Here is a 16,716-nt window from a genome sequence, read left to right as displayed (position 1 = left end):
CATTTCTTCTCCATGGCACATGTTGCTCATACTAGTGTCTTTGTGTGGACTAATCTCTTGTGTATCTCAACATAAACAATTATTAGTCCACCTAAGTTATCACTCAATTATCAAAACCAAACAAGGGCCTTTCACCAGGCTGATGGTTGTGCATGCTGCGAACAAGAGACAGTCTGTATTGTCACAAGGGATTTCCATGCCCACCCAAGCCTTCTGTGTTGCAGTCCATTCCTGCCAGAGCCACCTGAGTCGCAAGGCCCTAGCGAACCGCTCAAGGTCGAGCACGCCGAGGCCGCCATTGACCTTTGGGAGACATGATCTGGTCCAGTTGACCTTGCATTTTCCTCCAGTCAGCGCCCCGTCGCCAGCCCAAAGAAAGCTCTTACGCATTTTGTCTAGATCATCAAGGAATTCTTTTGCCGTCTTGATTACAGTGAGTAGGTAGACTGGCTGGGATGTAAGTACCGATTTTGTGAGGCAGGCGCGTCCCGCTTGTGTTAAGTGCCGACCGTACCACCCCGAGATCTTCGCCGCCGCTTTCTCCACAAAAGGTTGGTACTCAATTTTCCGTAGTCACCGCACATAAAGCGGTAGGCCGACTAGGTCAGAGCTGGCGCAGCTTATAGGGGTGACTATCATTTTATTGATGTTTGTATGTAGGCTTGTGTTCCCAAACTGTTTAAGAATTTCCGCCAAGCTGTCGATGTCCTTTTTTGTTTGCTTTATTAGGGATGAGCACGATACTCGCTGTGTTGAGCAGGTTGAGGTCTGCACATCTAAGGCTGTGGAAGCTGTTTAAAGCCGCGATGACTTCTTTCTTTATCATTTGTCGACAAGTTTGAAAGAAGAGTTCAGTGAAGCCGTTCGGACCTGGCGCTTTGTCGGTTCGGAGCTGAGAGATGGCCGTGAATATCTCTTGCTCATTAACTGCCGCTGTTACAGACATGTATTGTCTAACTAACTCCTGGACATCATGCCACATGCTTGCAAGCATGGACCGCTCACCATAACGAGAATTTAGCAAACTTATAAGATTGATGATGCTATGTCACTATTGGAGACCCATTTTTTCTTGTGTGTGTTCTATTTCCCTGAGGTTTTTCTGAGCACACATTGGGAAAATCACATTCTTTGTCGGTTTTTAAAGAACACCCAGGGATTCCTTGTGTGTGATTCCACTGTAATCTTGTTGAAGCCCATGATGATTATTGTCACGTTGTTGGGGATTGGACCTTCGGGAGAGGGCCCGGAGGTTAATCCCAGACTCGAAAACATCTCCTAACCTGTCTGCAGGGCCCCGGTACTGGGGAGCAAGAGTGCCCGAAGGATAATTGGCGCCTCCCAAGACCTGTGATGAATGAAAGAGCTCACCTTCGGGTGGCCGAAGGTGACGAATGGTCACTCGGAAGCACAAGCTTGATGGCCAAGACCTGCGATGAATGAAAGAGCTCACCTTCGGGTGGCCGAAGGTGGCGACTGGTCACGCGGAACCACAAGCTCGAGGACCAAGACCTACGAAGGATCCAAAGACCCGAAGGTTATTGGGGACAGAGCGCAACCCGAACGAAGGACATCAGGACCTTCGTCGGTAGTGGGCACGCGTGTAAAACGTGAATACGTGAGAAGGTCGGATTTGCGCACCTCTTACCTTGTAATTTTACCCCGAAATCATTTGTATGTGAGCTGTAAATAAGTTGGAAGGGGGCAATTTAGAAAAGTCTAGCCGAGGGCTAGGGGTATAATTAGCCCCCTCTCTCCACAGTGTACGGGGTTGAATTTTCTGGTTATTACTAGAGAATTAAGTGCCTACTTTCATTGCTATTTTCATATTGTTCATGCTCACCGTTCCAGCTCGAAAAACAACCTTCGATGGCCCCAGCGAAGAGAAAAGCCCCCACCGGCACCACAAGCAACTCCACTAAGCCTGGCCATGTCCTCGACGGCTCTCCACCGCAGCACGAAGCAGCCAACCCACGAATTAAAGACATCACCAACGAAGCTGTTCTTCATGGAGATCCAGTTGAAGACAACGAAGACACCGAAGCTCATCAAACCCAATCCGCGGAGCTCACAGAAACAACACTCAAGCTCAAGGCCCTCGAAATGAAGAAAAGAAACATCGAAGCTCAGCGCGCCACCATAAAGAGGGCACTGGACCAGGCACACGAGCTAGCCGAGGCCAGGCGCAAACTAGCAGAAATGGAGGCAGAGGTTGAGAATTTGCAGAGGGCATACCAAGAAATGCCTGAAGGTTCTGCCCAACAAGAAAACCGAGTCATCCACCAGACAACCTTCGCTCACAATGAAGAACGAAGGCCACCACCGGTCAACCTCCCATTTGACCTGACCTCGCCACTTTCAGTCGCTCTGCAGCGAACTTCATGGCCGCTCGGCTACAAGTCCACATAGCTCCCCAAGTACAATGCTACAACTGATCCAACCCAGTTCCTCATGGCCTACGAAGCAACCATTGCTTCGGCTGGAGGTGATGACTCAACCATGGCCAAATCCTTCGTCATGGCTTGTGAAGGTTCTGTGGCCAACTGGTACTCATACCTTCCCCAACAATCAATCAATAACTGGTACCAGCTGAAAGGAAGGCTCCTCCAGGACTTCCAGGGATTCAGAAGGCTAAATACCAACACTGTGAAAGACTTCAAGTGCCCACAGCATGACCGCGAGCCTCTCTATGACTATTTCCGGAGGTTCATTCAGAAGAAGGCTCAAATCCCAAACTTCCCAGAGAAAGATGCGATCGAGAAATGCATCGAAGGTCTCCTGCCTGGCCAGCTTGCTTCTCATCTCACAAGAGAGCCCCCGACGACCCTGGAGGAGGTCTATACAGAAGCAGAGAAGTACGCGAAGTCAGATGCCGACCATCGCAGAAGGGTAAAGCAAAGAAGAATCATGCGTCAGGCAGAAAAATACAATCAGCAAATATGGCAGTAAGAGAAGCAGCCAGCTCAGCAACTCATTCTACCTGTGGAACCCTCACAAGATGATGAGGAACAGTTAACCTTTGATCCCTTCATGATACCACCAGAGTCGGAAACACAACACACAAATGACAAGCAACCTTCGTCCGGAGCACGGGGCAGAGGTTGCGGCAGAGGAAGAGGCCGAGGTCGCGGACCTTCACGTGAGCCCAAAAAATTCTTCTGTCACTTCCACGGGTCTGACTCTAATCATAGAACAAACCAGTGCCCGGAGAAGAAGAAGACCCTTGAGAGAATGGAGTCCGAGAAAAAAGCCAAGCTAGTTGGGCATACTACATGGCCTCAGACTCCACAAACTCAACCTCAACAAATACAGTACACACAACCTTCGTTCGCCCCCCCCCATTTACCCAAGCATACCGCCCACCCATGTTCAACTACAACTACAACCATAACTCGCAGTCGCAGCCAAACCCCCAAACACAACCCAGTCAACCCGCCACCCAAGCTCAGCCAACACAAGAGCAGCTACCACCACCCCCAATTCACCCACCAAAACAAGAAAACCAAACCACAAATAGCCAACCGCGGCACTACCAACCTTCGGGATGATCATGCCCATCTCTGGAGGTTCCACCCTGGACTTTGAAAACAAGAGACAACGCAGAGACTACTTCAGGCAAGTCCATTGCATCGTCTCCGAAGGTCCAACCAAGAGAACCCAGTGGTCACATTCTCCGATCACCTTCTCCGAAGAAGATGTCAACCTCATCAGCTACCCACACACAGATGCTCTTGTCATCGAGGCAAACATTCAGGGCTGGAGGATTGGCAAGATACTAGTTGACACTGGCAGTTCTGCAGACATCATCTTTTCTGACACCTTCGACAAGATGGGCATCGACCGAAGCCTGCTTCAGCCTTCAGATATCCCTTTAATGGGATTCGGACGAAAGAGAGTGAACGCAATCGGCAAACTGTCACTCCCTGTGTCGTTCGGAGACACAGCCAATGCAAGAACAGAGCACATCACCTTTGATGTGGTAGAGATGCCCTACCCATACCGCACAATCCTAGGAAGGGGGACAATCAACAAGTTAGAAGCTATCGTTCATCAACTGTACTTGTGCATGAAAATTCCAGCTCCCGCGGGGGTCATCACCGTCCACGGGGACCAGCAGCTTGCGCGGGACATAGAGCGGGGATACACCCCAGGCTAGAAAAATGTCCACAACCTTCGGACTGAATCCAAGTCCATTACCTTCACAGAGCAGCAGAGCAACAACGAGATAGCAACCTTCGAGGAAGACTGCGAAGTCAAGAAGGTCCCCCTTGACGTGCATCTACTTGACAAAATGGTGACTATCAATGCAACCCTCGAGCCCGAGGAAGAAAAAGAGCTTCTCGAGTTCCTCCGCAAGAATCAAGATGTTTTTGCATGGTCCGCCAGTGACCTACGGGGTGTCAGCAGAGATATCATTGAGCATCGCTTGGATATCAACCCAAACATCAAGCCGTGAGGATGCCCGAAGGATTAAAGAATGCAGGACAGTCTTTTTCAAGAATGTCTTCGGTGGTCTTAGAGCACCAACTCAGAAGAAATGTCTTGGCTTATGTCGATGATATTGTTGTGACCAGCTCAATAAGGAGCAACCATGTGGCAGATTTGGCTGAAACCTTCGCCAATCTGAGAAAAGCAGGGTTATCCTTAAACCCCAACAAGTGTATCTTTGGAGTTCACAGGGGAAAAGTGCTAGGATGCCTTGTGTCCACAAAGGGCATCGAAGCAAATCCTAACAAAGTAAAAGCTCTCTGGAACATGGATGAGCCTAAGTCCATCAGGGACGTACAGAAACTCACAGGGCGGATAGCAGCCCTAAACAGATTTATCCCTCGCTCTGCTGACCGAAGCCTACCATTCTTCAAGGTCCTTCGCAACGCAAACAAATTCGAGTGGGGCATCGAGCAAAGCGAAGCCCTTCAGGCACTCAAAAATCATCTCCAGAACATGATCAAAATGACATCACCTAACCCGAAGGGTGTGTTGCTCCTGTACATCGCGGCATCCTACTCTGCTGTCAATGCAGCGCTCGTGCTTGAGAAAGAAATTGAGGGAAAGAAGAAGCAGCTACCTGTCTACTTCGTATCCGAAGCTCCTGCATGCTCGAAGCTCCTGTACTTAGAGCTAGAGAAAATTGCATATGCAGTAATCATGTCTGCTCGGAAGCTTCGACACTATTTCGAAGCTCACAAGATAATCGTAGTCACAGATCAACCTCTGCATGACTTGTTCAGTAACAGAGAGGCCTCAGTCAGAATTGCCAAATGGGCTTCGGAACTCTCTGAGTTCTACATAGACTTCGAGTGAAGAACAGCCATCAAGTCACAAGTATTGGCAGACTTCATTGCCGATTGGACATCCCCAACTTTCAAGGAGGAACCTTCGACTGAAACCTGGATCGTGCACTGCGACGGAGCTTGGTGCAACGATGGAGCAGGCGTCGCTGCAATCATAGAATGTCCTTCAGGAGCAAAAACAAGATACACGGCGCGCCTAAGCTTCGGCAACCTCGAATCATCAACCAACAACACCACTGAGTATGAAGCTTTGCTCCTGGGCCTTCGCAAGATGAAAGCCCTCGGCCATCAAAACTTCATAGTCAGAACAGATTCGAAGGTTGTCAGAGACCACATTGAAAAAGACTCAGAGGCAAGAAAACCAGAGCTCATCAAGTACCTCGATGCCGTCAGAGCCATGGAGAAGCATTTCAAGGGCTTCGACATCGTCCATATCCCGAGGCATATGAACGACGAAGCTGACAAGCTGGCAAAAGCAGCATCCAGAAAGGAACAATTACCCTCGGATATATTTTTCGAAGAAATCACAGAACCTTCGGTCAAACCAAAGAAAGAAAAGCAAGTTTCAGTCATCTCAACTGAAGATTGGAGAACTCCCATAATGGAATACCTTCGGGGAAACATCAAACTGCCAAACGAGAAAGAGAAAAAGATAATGTTCCAGAGAGCAAGGGGCTATGTAATTTCCGAGGGTGAGCTGTTCAAATCAGGTGTCACCATCCCATGGCTAAAATGCATCTCCACAGCCGAAGGCATCGAGCTTCTCAAGGAAATCCACTCCGGGTTCTGCGGATCCCACATAGGCTTCAGACAACTTGTCTCAAAAGCCTTTAGGCAAGGATTCTTTTGGCCAACGGCGCTGAAGGACGCCCAGCATATTATAAAGACATGCCAACCTTGCTAAATGATGGGCCCGAAGTCCTCCAAACCTTCGGAGCCAACTCAGCTGATACCCCCGACATGGCCCCTACAAAGATGGGGAGTTGACCTAGTTGGACCGCTGCCCACAGCCCAAGGCAATTACAAGTACGCAGCAGTTCCCGTTGAGTACTTCACAAAGTGGATCGAAGCAAAGCCCCTCATCAATATAACATCAGAAACAATTAAAAAAATTCTTCTGGCAGAACATTATCTGCAGGTTCGGGGTCCCAAGGGAAATCACAGTCGACAACGGCAAACAGTTTGATTCACAGCTCTTCAGAGAATTCTGCTACAGTGTGGGCACGAAGGTAATATTTGCCTCGGTGTACCACCCGCAATCCAACAGGGCCGTCGAAAGAGCCAACGGCATCATCTTCGGCAGCATCAAAAAGTGCCTATTTGATCAAAAAAGGGCAAATCGGCCGACGAACTCCCGAAGGTCATCTGATCCCACAACACCTCAGAATCAAGAACAACCAAGTTCACCCCATTCAGGCTACTCTACGGTGCCGAAGCAATGACACAGGAGGAGCTTAAAAACCGAAGACTAAGGGTGACCCACCAAGTTGAGGCCATCCCCTCGGATGACAAAGACCTCATGGAACTAGACATCCTACAAGCTTCGCAAAACCTAGAAAAGTATCAACAAGAAACCACGAAGTGGAGGGATAAGAAGGTCGTGAAAAAAAGCATTACAATTGGAGACTGGGTCCTAAAAAGAAAGCCAAACGCCGAAACCTCCGGCAAACTTCAATCCAGGTGGGAAGGGCCATTCCTAGTAATCAAGAGCAACATGCCAGGGTCATATCACCTGTCCGACACCGAAGGCATTGAGCTGCAGCATCCTTGGAATGCGGACAGCCTCAAAAAGTACTACATATAAGCATGTAAAAAGATCGCATCGCGAAACTATAAGCGATTGCGGACCTTCGCAGATACTTTCAGTTCTTTTTATATTGTAAAAGGGCCGTACTCTTTTCCTCACAGGGGGAAACTCTACACCGGAGGTGAGGTTTTTTACGAGGCGGACCCAATGTAAATTATTTCAATGCAATGAATTCCCCCCAAACAAAGTGTCACCTTCGCCTAAGCAGCCCAAATGGCAAGCTTCGGCCAGCATCTACATGCTGCATAAAACAGTAAGTTAGCAAAGTATGCAGAATCCGCAAACTTTGCACACTTATCAAAACTAAGGCCAAGGGGCTTCGACCTTTCAAAAGGACCGAACCAAAAAACCTTCGGAACAAAAGGCACAATAAGTACAAAACGAACGCCAAGAGGCTTCGATCTTTCAAAAGGTCCGAACCAAAAAATATTCGGCACAAAAGGCACAATAAGTGCCAAACAAACGGCAAGGGGCTTCGACCTTTCAAAAGGTCCGAACCAAAAAACCTTCGGCACAAAAGGCACAATAAGTGTAAAATGAATGCCAAGGGGCTTCGACCTTTCAAAAGGTCCGAACCAAAAAACCTTCGGCACAAAAGTCACAATAAGTGCAAAATGAACGACAAGGGGCTTCGACCTTTCAAAAGGTCCAAACCAAAAAACCTTCGGCACAATAAGTGCAAAACGAATGCCAAGGGGTTTCGACCTTTCAAAAGGTCCGAACCAAAAAACCTTCGGCACAAAAGGCACAATAATTGCAAAACGAACGCCAAGGGGCTTCGACCTTTCAAAAGGTCCGAACCAAAAAACCTTCGGCACAAAAGGCACAATAATTGCAAAACGAACGCCAAGGGGCTTCGACCTTTCAAAAAGTCCGAACCCAAAAACCTTCGGCACAAAAGGCACAATAAGTGCAAAACGAACGCCAAGGGGCTTAGACCTTTCAAAAGGTCCGAACCAAAAATACCATCGGAAGAATCGAAAGATGGATGCCAGAAAGGGGGGAGATGTTTTTCCATCCAAACCCTCAGCACCCATCATTCGAACTAGCCGAAACGAATTCAAGGAAGAACAAAACCCCTCGAGACAACAGCGTGCAAGAAAGGGGGGAGACATTTTTCCCCAAAATACAAAATTTGCGCACGCTGCTTCGTTAATAAACAAATTATCTATCAAAGTTCCACAAAAGGAGGGAAACCCCTTCTTTCACAAACTGCCTCCCGGGCGACGATTCGTTAGGAAGGGGGGAGACGTTTTTCCAACAGAAAACACAACCCTAATGAACGTCACCTCGGACGACAGCAACTTACCTCTCGAAGGACACGTCCGGCATCCAACAAAAGGCGGAGACATTTCTCATACTCAAAGCCGGCCAATTTCTACCAAAGGGAGCTTTCCCCTGCAGAAAGCAACCTTCGAAAAGATCCTTCGGGACGACAACATGCAGGCAAGGGGGGAGACGTTTTTCTCCAAAAAAAATCCCCGCGTCGCCAAGTCCCACATCACCTAACAAACCTTCGGGAAGAATATGCCAAGAAGGGGCGGAGACCTTCATCGCCAAGAAAAAAAACAACACCCGAAGCTCACTAGAGACTTCGAAAAAGAACCTTGATGAGCCATGCGCGAGGAAAGGGGGAGACGTTTTTCTTGAAACTCCCCTCGCACATCCCACATCAAAGCACCTCGAAGGATGCACACAACAAGGCAACTCGAAGGATGCAAAAAACAGAGCACCTCGATGGATGCACACATCAAAGCACCCCGAAGGACGCACACAGAAAGACATCTCAAAGGATGCCCGCAGAAAGGCATCTTGAAGGATGCACACAGAGAGGAAACCCGAAGGATGCACAATAAGAAGCCTCGTGAAAGGCAATTGCGAGAATAACATACACTTCGAGAAGAGTCGCGAAGGTCACATTCAAACAAAAAGGCAAAAGGGATTACAATGAATCACGATTGGACCAGGATAAGTATTCTGCCACGCTGCATCCGGGACGAGCAAGGCTGAAAGCCTCCCAGCTCATCAATGTCACAGCGCTGTTCACATCCTGCATCATGGGAATATTTACAGACCAAACATCAAAAGCTTCCAAAACAAACTCCAACAGACTAATCTCTAGACCTGAGCCCCCGACGAACCACCAGCGTCACGCCCCGAAGGAGACCTGCGAACCTCGGACGTCTGATTGTCCTCCGAAGGTTGATCAGGAATCAACTCATGCGCAAGAAGAAAAAGCTTAGCCAAAAACAAGAACAAGAAAAACGACGGATGTGACGATGGAATCAACCCTACCTCAGCAGCAGCAGCGGTCGCCAGAGTCCGAACGGCGACCTTTCCCGAAGGGTCCCAGAAACGCTCGAAATATGCAACCTTGACCTCCTAGATCCTGGCAACCTCCTCAGACAAACCCTCATAGGGGACGTACTGAAAGTACCCCCCCCCCCAAGTTTGGAGAGGTCGATGGCGCCGGCTCGGAGCAGGTTACCCACGAGTCCCTCGAAGGAGACGGACGCCGCGTTATCATTCGCAACGCCCATCACTTCTCCGAGCCCTTCGAACTCCGATAGCAACCAGTCCAAAAGCTGATAGAAAACTTGGGGACCTTCGGCCGGCTCAGGCAAGGGCAGAGGCTCCGCTCCAAGGGCAGCAAGAGCCTTCCCGTACTCTTGGTACACAGCGTCGGCCCGAGCGGCAACCTCCGTGAACACCCCCTTGAGCTCCGTCACCCTAGTCTGAACTGCCTCCAACTCCTTAACCTTACCGTTGAGAGCTTGCTTCTCATTTGCGTCGTCCTCCACCGTTTATCGAAGGTTTTCAAGAACCTTCTCGTTGTCTCTCGCTGTCGCCTCCAGCCTGGAGCACTTCCCCTTCAATTGCGCGTTCTCATCCCTCAGAGCGAGAACCTCCGCCTCAGCCCGCCAAAGTCTCTCTGACAGGCTCAGCTTCTCGGTGGCGCTCTTAACCCGAAGGTCCGCATCAGCTTTAGTCTTTTGCATCAAAATACGACTGGCCTGGGCAAGCTTCTTGCTCAAGTCAGCAACTACGAAGGCGGCAGTGTCAGTGGATGCCTCGGTCACTGCTGCATTAAATTCTGCACCAAGCCTGAAATCACCTTCAGGCACACCAAAAAATGAGCAAAAGCTAAACGGAATCGGGCTTCGCCTCACCTTTTTCAGGGGGGAGAATCCCGGTCGTGCCAGGCCTGTGCATCACGGCCTAAAGTTGCTGCATCGACGCAGTCACAACTGCAAAGACAACAAAAAGGGGGCCCTCATGTCACAAACAAACCATGTGCCCACGAAAAACAAAGTAACGAAGCTTACCGGGTTCGTCGAAGTTCAACCCCTCCAGCATCTCCAGCTCTTTGTCCGGAGGAGCCGAGGACCCACCCGGGATATCCCCGCCCCTAAGAGAGAGCAGCGTCTCACCAACCAAAACCTCCCCCTCCTCGATGTCCGCCGTAGGGGTAGGAATGGCAACCGCCGACACCGGCGCCGGAGCCTTCAGAGCACCGGCCGCAGGCCTGGTGGGTCTCGGCTCAGGCGGCTTCGGAAGGTCCGAAGGCTTGGCGCCAGTCTTAACGAGACTTTGAATCCTCTGGCGTTTTGTTATACCTTCGGGGGGACAATAAAGGTTAATCAGTGCCCTCGCCACCTCAACCCGACGGCCGGAACCAAAAAGCATGATCTCGTACTCATCGCTAAGATCATAACGGGATCTAAAAAGCCTCCCTTCGGGAACTACAATCTCCCCGCCCACCGTCCCCATGAGCTCTTTCATAAATGAGGGTGTACCACTATCTCCCGAAGAAACCTCCTCATCCCGCGCCTTCCTCTTAGCGCTCTCGGCCCTCGCAACCGAAGCCTTCGAGCTCGAAGGCTTCCTCCACCTCCCGCGACCACGACCACCCCCTCCGCCACCTTCGCCCGAAGTCCCAACCTCCTCTTTCTTAGTCTTGCCCTTGGACTTCTTCGACGCCACCTCGAAGCCAACATTGCCCAGAGGCGTCATCCTCGGAACCGCACCCGCAGGCACCGGCTGAAGGCCGTACTCCACGCCCATCTCCGCCAAGCATCTGTTCAAACGAAGGTTCCTCTTGCAAACCTCGACCAAGGAAAGATATTCCTTCCTGTTCCAAGGCCCCAAGATGTCCGAGGCCTCCCGCTCCAGCTCGGTAACAATCACCTCGTCGCTAGAACCTTCGGGTCTCCGAAGACCGAAAACTACAGAGGTCGAGTCATACGCCATCCTAGCAAAACGCTTCCGCTCGAACCCTCGAGGAGCCCAACCAGCGGACAAAGACCAAATCCCCGCAGCCAAAAACTCTTCCACCACGTCTCTGCCCCCGCAAACTTGACAGGCCGTCATAAAAGCTTCCACACACGGTTTAAAGCCTGGCGCACGCTTGTTGTACGCAGGCTAATAAGTGTGATCGAACGGCTCGATATCCAAAGCTAATAGATACTTCTCCTCATTCGAACCCTCGGGATCCGAAAAACCGATCTTGGCATAAAACCAGTACCCCAGCCAGTTCCCCTCCCATTTGTTTTTCTGGGCTGCGGCAAGCACAACCTTCGTCAAGCCTGTCTTTTTGTTGGACTTGTGAGGGACGAAGGTGCAACACCCATTCTGCACCTCACTCTCTTCATCATCATCATCCACAAACCTTCCGAGGCTGACAGTGCAACTGAAACAGCCTACAAAAGGCATTAATGGACACCCCACCTGCGAACGTCCTCGCAACCCACAAAAATTTCGACAACGCTGCTATCCCGTTCGGGGTGAAATGGTGAAGCTTCACATTGAATGGCTCCAGTAGCTTCGGAACTACAGGATACATCGGAATGCGCAACCCAGCGGTAAAAAAATCCTTAAAAACAACCACCTCTCCCGTCTGAGGCACCGGGAAAACCTCTGGGGCAGGAGGGCGGCACACCCCCTCGGGAAAATATCCTTTCGAAACATAGAAATCGATCGTACTCTGAGAGACGACAGATGGCTCGAAGAGCTAGGTCTTACGCTTCTCAGGACCTATCAGGTCGGAAACACTCGCTGAAACCCCCGACAGACTTTCGCTGGCCTGTTCTTGTTGGGCTGGCGAACGCGAAGCCTCGGATCCTTCGGGGTGTTCAACGGAATCAGAGTCTGCGCGGAGAACCGCCCTCTTAATAAATGTCATATCTACACAAAAGCAAAGAAAGGCAAATTAGGAAAAAAAAGGTTCAAACGAACCTTCGATCAACCTCGCTGTTTGCTTAGTACGAGCCATGAACTGCTATTCTACTTACACCGAGAAAAACAAGCAGCTTGATCACGCACGAAGCGGAACCTTCGGAAGAAGCGCTTAATAGCAGAAAGCGTCGAAGGTAAGCAAAGCTCAAGAGGGCACAGGTTTTACCCCCCCCCCCTCCGCTTATATAGGCGGGGTGAAAGCAACAGTACCAACGGTAAAATCGAGGAGTCGGCCACCCAAGCGACGCAATCGGAGCCTGACACGTGCACAACCAAAGTCGACCGTTGCAGCCGACGGTTCGGGAGACGTTTTTCCTCGAGAGCTTCCCGAAGGTTACGCGCAATCTTCTTCTTTGACGCGGATTCGGACCGTCCGCTTCGGACCTCGCCCTCGAAGGGCTACTTTTGGGGATTGGAACTTTGGGAGAGGGCCCGGAGGTTAATCCCAGACTCGAAAACATCTCCTAACTTGTCTGCAGGGCCCGGTACTGGGGAGCAAGAGTGCCCGAAGGATAATTGGCGCCTCCCAAGACCTGCGATGAATGAAAGATCTCACCTTCGGGTGGCCGAAGGTGACGAATGGTCACTCGGAAGCACAAACTTGATGGCTAAGACCTGCGATGAATGAAAGAGCTCACCTTCTGGTGGCCAAAGGTGGCGACTGGTCACGCGGAAGCACAAGCTCGAGAACCAAGACCTGCGAAGGATCCAAACACCCGAAGGTTATTGGGGACAGAGCGCAACCCGAACGAAGGACATCAGGACCTTCGTCGGTAGTGGGCACACGTGTAAAACGTGAATATGTGAGAAGGTCAGATTTGTGCACCTCTCACCTTATAATTTTACCCCAAAACCGTTTATATGTGAGCTGTAAATGAATTGGAAGGGGGCAATTTAGGAAAGTCTAGCCCAGGGCTAGGGGTATAAATAACCCCCCCTCTCTCCACAATGTACGGGGTTGAATTTTCTGGTTATTACTGGAGAATTAATTGCCTACTTTTATTGCTATTTTCATACTGTTCATGCTCTATGTTTGGGCATATAAGAAGCTAAGATCCCAACACACGCAAAGACTGTCCGTCGCCGCCACAGTTTCAGACAGCATTAGAAATACTGAATATTGGCGCACTAACGCCGCGCCCGTAGGCCAGCTGTGTTTGGCCTGCGGCGGTTCATCCACTGCAAAGTCAAACAGTTCAAATAACAAAAAGCAAGTTTTTTTTTATGGTAGACCAAACTAATATACAGGACACATAGGCATCAAGTTGCAACAGCCATAGAGCTCAAAGATGTTGGCAAGCTATGCAATCATTCATTGTAGAGACAAAATAAAGATAGGTCAATTACAAATGTAAATAATAAAAGCACAAATAGCGGCATAAGTACGGGTCTCCAGATCGGGCACCAGGCCATTTATAGTTGGTCGGTCTCCTCTGAACTGATACCTGAAAATGAATCAGTACTCAATTTGTTGAAGAGACAACATATTACAGCATGAGACGATATTGATACTTTTGGTACTCAATTTATGTCATTGTCTCATAATTGTAGCCATTTAGAATATTAAAGAAAACCAAGAGTACCACCTCACTTCCTAAAACCAAAGAACATGCATGGGAGCCAGCAATGAGAAGGGAAAAGGAAAGGAAAGGAAAGGAACCTTTGATCCAAAGGGCCAAACTTCTAGAATGAAAGGCAAAACTAATACCACATACCAATTTCATGGCTGCACCTAAAAATCGTAAAAAAAAGGAACTTGTTCATGGTTCTTGCTCATTAGGATTGCAATTCATGGGGGTAAAAGTCTGCAAAGAAAGATATGTAATAAAATCCATAATGACTTAATTTAATAATCAATAAGAATAAAGCGCATAGCTGCATATGGTTGCTGCACTGTCTTGCACCTCAATCATCATTTCTTATCAATGTACAAAATAGCCAATTTATTTAGTTTGTCTCTGATGCATAGGTAGGCATAACACTAATCTGACTATGACATAAGTACATAACTACATTTCTGCAGCTCAATTCACACCACTGACTCTGAGGTGCTCCAGATAGTCCATGTAAAAATAAGACCTAGAAATGGATAAGAGGTTATTAAACAAAAAATCAGTGTACAAAATTACTGGCAGTCAAATTGGTATAATGTTGGTAATGCTGTACTCAGCAGGCCACCATGAATATTAATCACTGATTGTAGAAACAACACCATGAAGGGAGGCTCAAACATTACTTAGCAAAAGGGGTGTCACAAAATTTAGTGTGTCCTCACGACAGTACAGTGGATAACAAAGCCGGTAGCTCCATGCTCTAACATACCTGCACAACTGAATTGGCAAGCTACAGATTATAATCAGCACATACCCCAATGGTACTCAGCATATTCTTAGATGCGATGTACAGAGGTGAGAGGTTCATGACATGTTCATCTAGAAGCTCAAAGCATAACCCATATTAATCAGAAGATATCTTAATCAGCTTGCTCTTTGAGTTCCGAGATGTACAGCAAGGTTCATACAGAAGCATATTTATGTATCAGATATAATCAGTAAAGCCATTAGCTAGTCCATCTAGCAATTTGGTATTGACGGATGATTGCTACGTCCAAGGGGAAGACCACACCTCAAAAATATAAAGGGAAAGATTCATGTGTTTATACGAAATCATCCCAAACTAATTTGTAAGAATCATCTCAAACTAATTTGTAAGAAAGGAGAGAATTAAGATATATCTTAGTCTGCTAGTGGGAGAGGGGGAGGGGGAGACCGAACATTGGACAGGCAAGCCGAACACCGGAGCAAGGGGCCGCCGGGAAGGTGTTGTGGGAAGAGACGGAGTGCCGGACCACCGTCATCCATATCCACCTTGAGCATTAGGCCGCTGCCACCAGGAAAACCAGATCTGATGTCGACATTTACGGCAACCAGGATTAGGGTGAGAGCATGGCCTTGAACTCAACAGGGATGGCGGCTTGAGGGTACTTACTCGCTACGGAGAGGTGAGCGAGGAGGAGCATTCAACCTCCATGGCCAGCAACACATGAGCCTGCATACGAAGGACGAGATCTGGGTCTGGGGATGGGGTGCGCGGAGAGAGAGCGAGGGTGCCGTGCGACACTCCAAGCAGGGGAACCACCACGCCGAAATCCAGCTTCACGGGCCGCCGGGGACAGCGCGGGCGCGGAGAAGAAGGCACGGAGGGGCGGCACGGAACAGGAAGGAAAGGGTGAGCATCAAATATGAGAACGGCCGCGCAATCTAAATGATTTAATCACTGAGATCTGGAAGTACCGCAAGGCCGGAGCGAAGAGAAGGAATCGCGGCGGGAATCGGAGCGGTCGGAGTAGGGCTGCGGCTGCGGCGGCGGCCGGCCAGCGCACCGCCGGCGGCGGCGGCGGCGGGCTGGACCCCCCCTTGGAAAACCCTAAACCGCCTCCACAAGAGGACGGCGAAAACGAAAAGGGGCGGAGGGAGAAGCGGCGGCGGCCCACGATGCCATGTTAAGCGGAACCCTCTCGGACCCAGAAGGGGAGGCGGTGCGGGAGTCTCGGCGCAGGGGTTTCGTGGAACCGTTTTTGGAAGACCGCTGCAGCGGACGACGACTGCCCCCACACGACAGCGACGCTCCACGGCGGGCCGGCGCAGACGCCCCCGTGAAGCGGTTGCTGGAAGGTCGCAGCATTAACCGACCCTGTTGAGGGCCCGCGGTAGGGGACGGCAACGAATTCAGGAACCGCGTCGGGCGTCTCTCGCCACGCGTCAGTCCGCGGACGCACAATCCCTCCAAGGGGCTAAACTCCAGGGTGTATAGTATATACTGTATGTATGTATGTATTGTCGTAAAAACGTACGTGTTTCAGCTGCCACAAAAAAAACATACTCATCTCGGATCACCGCCCCACTTGCTCATGTAAGCGATTGACATGAAAAGCTGCATCCGTGTTCACCAGTCTCCGGGGCTTGCCAACCTTTCTTCTCTGTCTGTTTCCGTCTTTTTTATTAGAGTTGGTCTCTGAGATTAGAAGGAGCAGCAAGTGTTGCCTGTGTTGGACTCCCTTCCTCGCATTGCGGCCATACACAGCGACCAAACACCTGCTATGAACAGGCAAATATCACACTCTGAGCACATAATACCATCAAGAAGGTCCAAAGCTCAGGGTTCTCGGATGTAGAACACGAAATTCTTCCCTGAGCTCGCTTATATGGCTTGCCAAAACTAGAAAGCAACGGGACATTCATTTGCTATATTAAATAGACTCTTCAATATTGTATTATTGCCATACCCTGGACAAAAGGATTCTCTCTCAACATGACGTCTACATGATTCCATCTTGCTTGGTAAGAAATTCCCACATGCTCTCCACCAAAACACTCGAAT

The 16,716-nt window shown here is 49.6% G+C and overlaps 1 long non-coding RNA gene across 4 annotated transcripts; it reads right to left on the bottom strand.

Moving 5' to 3' along the window:
* Positions 1-13,718: 13,718 nt before the first annotated feature.
* LOC120671921 lies at positions 13,719-15,826 on the bottom strand. 4 transcript variants are annotated; one of them, XR_005673910.1, is made up of 5 exons: positions 15,630-15,826; positions 15,325-15,489; positions 14,573-15,240; positions 13,997-14,068; positions 13,719-13,781 (listed from the first exon to the last, which is right to left on the bottom strand). It is a non-coding gene; the product is annotated as an uncharacterized LOC120671921 (long non-coding RNA). The 4 variants fall into 4 exon arrangements; XR_005673908.1 differs by lacking the exon at positions 13,719-13,781 and having other exon boundaries at positions 13,866-14,068; positions 15,630-15,825; XR_005673909.1 differs by lacking the exons at positions 13,719-13,781; positions 13,997-14,068 and adding an exon at positions 14,194-14,415 and having other exon boundaries at positions 15,630-15,824.
* Positions 15,827-16,716: the final 890 nt, after the last annotated feature.

This window comes from Panicum virgatum, chromosome 5N, assembly GCF_016808335.1.
Source record: "Panicum virgatum strain AP13 chromosome 5N, P.virgatum_v5, whole genome shotgun sequence".
Taxonomy (NCBI): Eukaryota; Viridiplantae; Streptophyta; class Magnoliopsida; order Poales; family Poaceae; genus Panicum; species Panicum virgatum.
This window is presented reverse-complemented; position numbering and strand designations above follow the sequence as displayed.